General features: G+C 36.2%; 1 long non-coding RNA gene across 1 annotated transcript; it reads left to right on the forward strand.

The window, feature by feature from the left end:
- The first annotated feature begins 6,106 nt into the window (after nucleotides 1-6,106).
- Nucleotides 6,107-8,583, forward strand: LOC147566438 (uncharacterized). Its single transcript, XR_015237425.1, has 5 exons — nucleotides 6,107-6,694; nucleotides 6,814-6,986; nucleotides 7,254-7,391; nucleotides 7,505-7,651; nucleotides 7,995-8,583. It is a non-coding gene; the product is annotated as an uncharacterized LOC147566438 (long non-coding RNA).
- The last annotated feature ends 380 nt before the right edge of the window (nucleotides 8,584-8,963 follow it).

The following is an 8,963-nucleotide window of genomic DNA, read 5'->3' on the forward strand; positions in this document are numbered from 1 at the left end:
CGTTTGTTTCTGTATGGCTCCCAAGAGGGGGCCATGCAAAACCGTTTGTTCTTCTAGGGCTCCACATAGTATCAAAACCGATATCACCCTTTGTTTTTGTAGGGCTAGTGATAGGACCAAAACCAATATCAGGAAAACGAATTATTTCTGTAGCGTCGTTCCCACAACACCACCAAGACTTTCTGGCGCATCTGCATCCGGCATCTCCTCCTTGAATCATGGTTATGCCAATCAAAAGCACTAGGAGCATAGCGCTCAAAACGAACCTTGTTGAGAAAACAGCGTTAGAATTCATGATCACCTCGGTTGAAACTTTCCAATATGAAACTCTTGATTTTTTTTGTAGTTCTTAACAAGAATGCTTAGCTATTTATAAGAGTCCGATAGCCAGATAGAGGTTTGGTTGAAAGACAAATCCTAAAGATTTTGTGAGTAAGATTTTGTTTTTCTATATTACTTTAGAAAGATTTGGTTTTTAATAGATTTGGCCATTTAGGGAATGCTCAACATCCCATTAATCCACGTGACAAATTACTACTTAAGAAAGTTTGACTAAAATTTAGATTTTTTTTTTTTTTTTTTTTTTTTTTTGGAATAAGCTTTCAAAAAATAACCGAGTGCCAAAGTATTACAAATAACAGTCCCAAGGACTAAAGTTGTAGAAAGAACTAATACAATGGGTAACGGTGTTAACTGAAAGGACGAAAGATGAAACTATCTCACGTCTGTGGACCCAACGCCAATCTCGCCAGGTTATGTGCCTCTAAATTCGAAATCCGAGGGCAGTGTTGTAATTCAACTTGGAGGGCCAAAACCCTAGATCTCAGCCTACTTATATCATTCGAAAGCCTCCAAGGAGGGATGCCGTCTTCATCCCCTAGCAGCTCCACCAGTATTTTCGAATCTCCTTCAAGAATAAAGTTTCCCGTTCTCATGTTTTCTATTAGCTTTAAACCCAAATCAAAGCTCATCATCTCACTATGCAATGGTGAGATGGCTGGGAAGACTATGGAGTCTGTACTGATAATTTCCCCTTTGAAGTTTCGCATCACCGCTCCTGCCGAACCCATCGGTGGTTTGTAAGCTCCGTCAACATTTACCTTTAGTTTTGATTCGGGTGGAGGAAGCCAGTTGTTCACCTGCATGTTGGAATTCAAAACAGAAGAAAGGTTTGGAAGAATCGAGCTCACCTCCTGTGTTATTTTCCAGTAGCCTTTGGTGTAATCTGGTTGAGTATTGTTGAAAACAAGCTCGTTTCGGATCTTCCACCAAGTCCACAGTAGATAAGTATACCATATCCATTCAATATAATTCGATTTATCATTTAGCAAGTTTTTCAAGTTATTAATATGATTAGGGCTGAGGTTTTTGAGTTTATTGTTATTAGTAAAATATACAAACTCAATGAACCTCGGGCATGTCCCGAAGATGTGGTCTGATGTTTCGGCTTCTCCTGTGGAGCATAATCTGCAACTAGGGTTTATGTTCTGGTTATACTTTGCTATATTACCTAGGGTTGCTAATCCATTGTGGACTAATTTCCAAATGAACATTTGAGTTCTAGGGTTTATGAATTTGTCGCTCCATAGTTTTGTCCAAGGGAAATCCCTAATGTCACTGTTTAGTTCAGGTCTACTGTATAAAACTTGAAATAATGACTTGGTCGAGAAATTTCCAGACTCCAAGGGAGTCCAAATGAGTTTATCTGGGTTCTCAAATGTAGCAGGATTAAAATTTCTAATGGCCTCTATGGTTTCGGAGTTAAAATAAGCATGAAGAGTCTCTTGATTCCAATCTGTATTAGCATTATTTCTAAGATGAGCCACTGTTTTTATATTATCTGGTAGATCATTGATAAGAATAGGCTTGTTATTTGGAAGATCTCTCAACCAAGGGTCAGAGAGGATATTAATATTGTTTCCCTTACCTGGGATCCACAAAATATTTGGGAGAATGGTGTTCCTTGTCTCTAACATGGACCTCCATAGAGGCGTAGCATTTGTAGGATTAGGAGCATTCCAGAAGTCATTGTCCTTATTATATTTTGAGTTGAGAATTTTGACCCATACCTGATCCGGATTAGTTAAATATCTCCATGTAGTCTTACCTATCAATGATAAGTTGGCTTCTGAGAGAGGTCTAATGCCAAGGCCTCCATGCTGTTTTGAAGAACTAATAATCTTCCAATTTATAAAATGTAGTCTTTTCTCTGATGATGTATGACCCCACCAAAAACTTCTCTCAATCTGTTCCAATTTGTTGGTTACCTGTTTTGGAATTTGTTGATGACTAAAAGTGTATGTGCAATATGCTCCCAATGTTGATTTGATTAGAACCGTTTTACCCGCTTGAGAGATATATTTACTTTTCCATTCAGATAAAGCTTTCTCGTATTTATCTACTAGCCAAGAGAAGGATTCCACTCGGTTGCCTGGTTTGAGTAAAAAGGACCCTAAGTATTTTGCTTGGTTGGTCATGACAGGTGCTTGGAGAGAGTTGGAGTACTGGTCTCTCATTTCAATGGGAATCTTTTTACCAAAGAGGATTGAAGATTTATCAAAATTGACCTTCTGACCCGAAAAGCTTGAATAGGTATTGATAATTTCTTTAATCGCATTGAGGTTTGATGTGGTGGCTCTCCCGAAGAGGATGAGGTCATCGGCAAACAAAAGATGAGATATAGTAGGGCTATTTCTATTTATCTTGTAACCACTGAACAACATTTTTGTTTCATAATAGTGGATGAGGAGAGAGAGGGACTGGGAGACAAGTAAAAAAAGGTAGGGGGAGAGGGGACACCCCTGCCTAATACCTCTAGTGGAAGTAAAATTCCCATGAAGGCGACCATTGATTTGGATACTAAAAGAGGGGGAAGTAACACAGGACATAATGAGGTCTAATATCAGACCCGAGAAACCCATTGTCCTAAGGACCTGTTTCAGAAATTCCCAATTAACTCTATCATAGGCTTTCGCCATATCAATTTTAAGGGAGAACCCCCCCTTTTTAGCCTTGGAGTTGCGGATAGAATGGATAACCTCCTGGGTAATAATGATATTATCGACTATTTGTCTAGATGGTACAAACGCATTCTGCGTCCACATTATACACTGGTCTAGGAATGGGCTTATTCGGTTTGCTAAGATTTTTGTGATGAATTTATAGAGAGAATTGCACAATGATATCGGTCTGAAATTTAGATTGTTCGTGTTGAACGGTCATCCAAAACGAACTGCTGACACTTGGGCTTGTTTAAATTAGTGGCTGAATCTCTTGTCTCTGTGCCAACTCCCCCTAGGATTTGATTTTTAATAGATTTGGCCATTCAGGGAATCTGTAGTCTTTGTGGCAACTTCTCTAAGATTTACTTTTTACTTAGAAATATCCCCATGAGGGATTTGGCATGAAAGATTTCATTTTAAAGATTTTTGGGAGAGAATTGAAGTCATTAATTATTAGTAGAAACATGTTAAAATTTTAATGGTAAAACCTACACAATCTTATTGATTCACTATATGTGATGAGCCTAGTTCGAACCACTTATAAAGTTGTTAATTGGGTTATATGGTTTTGGGCCTAATAGTTTTTAGTGAGTAAGAAAGAAATTTAATCAAAATACAAATATATAGGCGCTTGAGCAATTTCATCAGTAAAATAATGATCACACTTAAATAGTTTTTGTCGGTTCGGTCACAAACTTACTGGAATCGTAATTTTATTTATTTTTAACGATGTCAAAATTACCTAAACGTCATCAAAACTAACTAAACATTGCTTAATGATGTCGCATAATGGCTTCCTAGTATTCAACAAGAAAAGAACCTTTACAACGGTAGATCATATCGTTTTTATTCTTGTAATTGAGACCTATGATCAGGGGGCGGCTATGAAGTCACTCTGGCGCTTAAACCAGCTCAGTGTGTACATAAAAATAAATTAATGAGTTGTAAAGATTAGATCTTGATTCCTTTATAGGTGTTCGAAAGGAGTCGGCCGAAAAATATGTGGAAGAAATCGATGCGGCCAAAAGTAAAAGCAACCGACTGAAACGGGCCAAAATCGGACCTACGAGTGTAGAAATTGGCCGAAATTTTGAGAGTGGGTGAGAAATAAAGTTTCACCCACAATCAACCTATTTTGGGAGTAAAATCTCATTGTTTAGACCCTCAAAACGGACTTTTAGTATTTTCTACCAATTTTAGTAAGTTTTGCGTTTAAAATATATTCTTATGTAGTTTCCTGTTTTCTTGAAATTTTGCAATTTATCATTTAGAAGTTGTCAATTCGAGTTTGATTAGATTTAAGAGACCTTGATGTGATATAGTGGGGATCCAGTAATTGTTTAATTCATTTAGTTTTATCAATAAAATATCAATACTTTCTTTGCTCTTTGTGAATTTTGAGTTTTCTAAGTTTTAGACATAGATCTAAAATTTTTCTGATTTTTTACTGCGTCATTTGGCATCAAGAGTAATGTTTCTCCAGGATCGATGGCAAAAGACGAGGCTAAATTAATACACAATTGTCGACGGTGATAGAGGGAACAATCCTTTATGGGTAGCCATGGACAGAGTGAATCAACGAATAGACCAACTTGCGGGAATGTTTAGCGACCATCTGAATTTTAATGCAAACCTTAAGCAATCACCTAATAATAGAAAACGTGTTAAGGGATTTTCCCACAACTAAACTGTTAATAGATACAAAAGAATAGCACAACAACTTCGACAATATGCTGACAACCCAATAGATGAAGGTAATAATTTTTCAAACCATGTCCACCAGCGTACAAAGTATGATGACTCCAAGATCAAGACAAAGATACCAACTTCAGTTGTTATTTGTCAGTCGATGAGTTCCTCGATCGGTTATATGAGGTCGAATGAATTGAAGGATATAGTCCCTTCGGTCTGAAGGAGATGTCCTTCCGAAGGAGTGTCCTTCGACCAAGATGGCAATGTGTACAATTTATCAGTTAGGATGACGATGAGTTTATCTGGAAGATCATCTAGTCCGGTCCAATTAGGGGTCGTAATGCTTAGCAAGAAGCCGCTTACGATCGTCGGGTTACTTCGGTAATCCTTGGCTAACATAGACTGGATCCTATAACGGGTTACACCAAAGAGTGGTAGCTTGATCTGAGAGAGTTGACTCGTGGGAGCTTGCCTATAGATGGATATGATCCAGTCTGATAGTACCAAAAGATAGAAAGAATCGGGCTCGGAAAGGAAACCCGGAAAAGTGCAAAACCCATTGGACTTGGGTGTTTGGAGTTTGACTCGGGCCTTGATCCGAGCGAGAGGTCTTGACTTTTTCTTCTTCCGACTTTAACAAATTTTTCCGATTTTGACCCAGGCCATCCGAGGGCCCAAACGAAATTTTTCCTTGAATCGATTTTAGAAATCATTAAGGAAGAAACATAACGCGCAATTAGTTTTTACGAAAATAAACCTAAAAGCCCGTTAAACATAGAGATGTCTCAATTTCCCACAAATAGCGAACCTAGTAACGAATGTAGGATACATAATTTATTTTGTGAATGTCATATTTTGTATGCATGTATGTATATGTGAGTCCGTTGAATAGTGTGAACTTTATATGGGCCCACAACAAAGTTCTTTAGTATCCTTGTCAATCTCTCATTCTATCTTCTGTCTCCTATTATATCAGGGCACCATTGATTCTTGTCTCCATCGTTCTCCGTTAGTCCCTCTCAGTAGGTAATGTATTTTGTTATTCCTCCCATTCATATCTCTTCATTTCTTTTATATTAAAATATTATAAATATATTTACTCGGTATATACATTATTATATTATTAGTTTTATGTTCTTAATCGATTTTTTTTGTTACAAACATATCATTATTGTTATTATTGTAAATATAAGCTTTTATTCTGTAAATTTAATAACAGATTCATAGTAATTATCTATTATACAAAACAGATCCTTGTGACTAGGACACAATTAATTTATCTTATGATTTGGCAATGTGACTAGGATAAATTTATACACATGGACATGACACTAGGACATAATTAATATAGACTGGGACATAATTGATTTGATTGTAATCTAACGCCCACATGATGTTCGCCTCTCTCTCTCTCTCTCTTGAACTGAAACGCCAAAACTCTTCACCTATCTTCCTACACCTTCATTGTCTCTTTGATTGAATCTGCAAATTCGTTCAATCCTTCATGTCTGATGATGCTCCTCACTGTTCCTCCGTCTCCGTGTATCTATTGCTTCATTATTCATTCCCTCTTTTATGTCTGAAGAGGGTGAAGATTTCAGTTACAAGCTCCTAAGTAAATTCCTCATTCCTTCATCAAAGAAAAAAAAGTAAATTCCTCATTTACTCTTCTTCATCTAATACTCTCCTATGCAACATCTTTCTACTCCATAGATGGTGGTGCACAGGAGAGAGAAAAATTTGTCGAAATCATCATGAGGAATTTGAAAATCTGCATTTTAAACTCTACGAGGAACTCAGTGAACTGGAACCAACAAAGAAGATAACGGTAAAAAGCTCATAAAAGAAGATATAAATTTTTATTTTCCGATTTTCCATTTTGCCTATTTAATTAGATCAGAGCTTCATCAGATTTTTGTAGAGTTAGATCTTGTAAATAAGAAATTGTTGTCAAGGTGTTTGATAAAATGCCTCAACTCGAATGTGGGTTATTTCGCCAGGTTTGTTCTTACTTGATCTTATGTTTGGTATTTCAATTTGTCAATCGATGTGGTGTGGTTTTTTTTTACATGAAATCAATCTATACAAATGACATTTTATTTTCTGGTTATGTATGTAGATCAATCTATAGCAATCAAAAGATGGTAAACTGGTTTCCTGCCGTGATTGTATAAGAATAGGCTTCCTTCGTCGATTAGTGGCATGGTTATGGTACAAAAAGTACTTGTAGTTATTTCTTTCAGTTCATCTCTGTGAATGCTTACACTGTTAGTGGCACTCATCAAATAAAAAGTAAGCACTCGGTGACTTTATATTTTTGTTTATAGAAACTGAGTTCTATTTGTCATTGATTTATTGCGATCTTAACTAAAATATGGGTTATTACGTGTTATGCAAAACTGGAAGGTCTTCTATCCAACATCATTAGCCAAATAGGTATTTGCCTATATGTAACGTTTTAATGAACAAGAGGTCCCCAATCGATCATAGTCGAAACTTAGATATTTCTTGCTAATAGTATTAACTACATACTATTTGGTGATTATTTCATTCCCATAGGACCAGACAAATTGGACCACTAAGGAAGCTAACAAAGTATTTCAGATGTCACTGAAGCAGCAAGAACTTATTAGGACGACCATGACGATATCCCACAACTGGTGGTTGGTGACACATCCGATGGGGGAACTAAGGAAGGTGAACTTCTTAGACAAAGTTCGTTTTCAACTGTTTTGGTATTTTACATTTACGTATTACATTGCAGGGGTTCACTGGAAGACTTACGATATATGTGTAAATTTGTTCGTCAGGGAATGACTTCGGTGAGGAACTATTGTCACTAACTTTTCAACAACATTAGGAGGTGTTGAGTTTTGTCCTGTAAGGAAGCAAATCGATGCGTGTCAGCTTCAAAAGTGAACAAACAACTTCAGTTTAGTATCTGGGCACTTGTAAAGGTAAATTTACGTCTTGATCACAAGTGTTGCAGTTGTTAGTAATACGTTCCAACAATTATATCATTTTTATAGTAGGTTCTCCTTGCTTTGGACCTTTATAAAGTTTGAGTGACTGCTTATTTTGCCGAATGGAAAAAGATATATTGAGTGTTAATATCTAGACTGCCTATTTAACAGTTGGCTGAAATGTTGCTTATCAATCGTGTTTTGAAACCCTTGCAATGCCTCTATATAACCACAGATAATATGTTAACCTTTGGGATTCACTAGCATATTAGGTTCAGTAGTGAATTAACATTCTACAACCCATATTTACTCACATCATCCCTCTTCGTCAATTCAGGAATTTTAGTCAAAAAAAAAACAAGAACGATTTTTTTTAAGATAGTGGTTGGCGAGGACACACATCAAAGAAGTGGCAACTAAATCAATGGAAGCATAGTTTAACTTCAAACCTGCAAAGCAAATGGTATACATTCTAACTAAGGTGAGTTTTAACATTTGAGAAATTTTATTTCAAGATTGTGGCTTTTACTCTCTAGATTTAGGTCTTCTTTGTCTACCTAATTCTTCAAAGACAAAAAGGTCCAGCCTCTCAAGACAAGTCGTGAGAAATTATGGTTTTTGACTATCAAAAGAAGCTCTAATTGTACTTAAATTACATGAGCAACAGATTTTGTTTCACTTCATGTTGAAGTTATTCCTTCTATTTCTTCATATGAATCTGTTGAACCCAATTCTCATCTTCTGAAGAAACCCAAGTTGTAGAACTTCTTTTTGTCGTATCGATTTTCTCATTTTTCACTTATTTGGTTCTAATATAATATAAGTTCTGATTTTATAAATGAAATCCATGTCGTATCACTCTAAAAATCAGACACCCACTTCATATATTCGGTTGTTAGATTTTTTTCTTTGTGGGTTATTTTCAAGTGGGGCTGTACTGAAAAACTATGTCTTTTTGTGTTTTTGTACATAGTAGAGAGTACTTAAGTATGCACATAAAGTTGTCTTCAGTTTTTTTTTTGCCTACACGGCAGGTTTGTTGCGGCAAAAACAGAAATTTTAGATCAGAAGCTTGTTTGTGTTGTTTTGAATTTTCAATGCATTCAGGGTTTTAAGGGTTTAATTGTTTTTAAATTTTCAGTGCATTCAAGGTTTTAAGGGTTTATTTATTTGAGGTTTTCCACCGAAGTAAAATGTGGCTTAAAATGAAGGGAAATGATAGAGTAACTTAGAATTTGGTACTTAGAAGATGACATGTTTCCTCATTTGGGAACAAATGGGTCCCCACGGTAGTCAAACTTTGAAA

The sequence above is a fragment of the Eschscholzia californica genome, unplaced genomic scaffold (assembly GCF_041429995.1).
Source record: "Eschscholzia californica isolate CP2 unplaced genomic scaffold, dmEscCali1.0.p SCAF_1, whole genome shotgun sequence".
Lineage (NCBI taxonomy): Eukaryota > Viridiplantae > Streptophyta > Magnoliopsida > Ranunculales > Papaveraceae > Eschscholzia > Eschscholzia californica.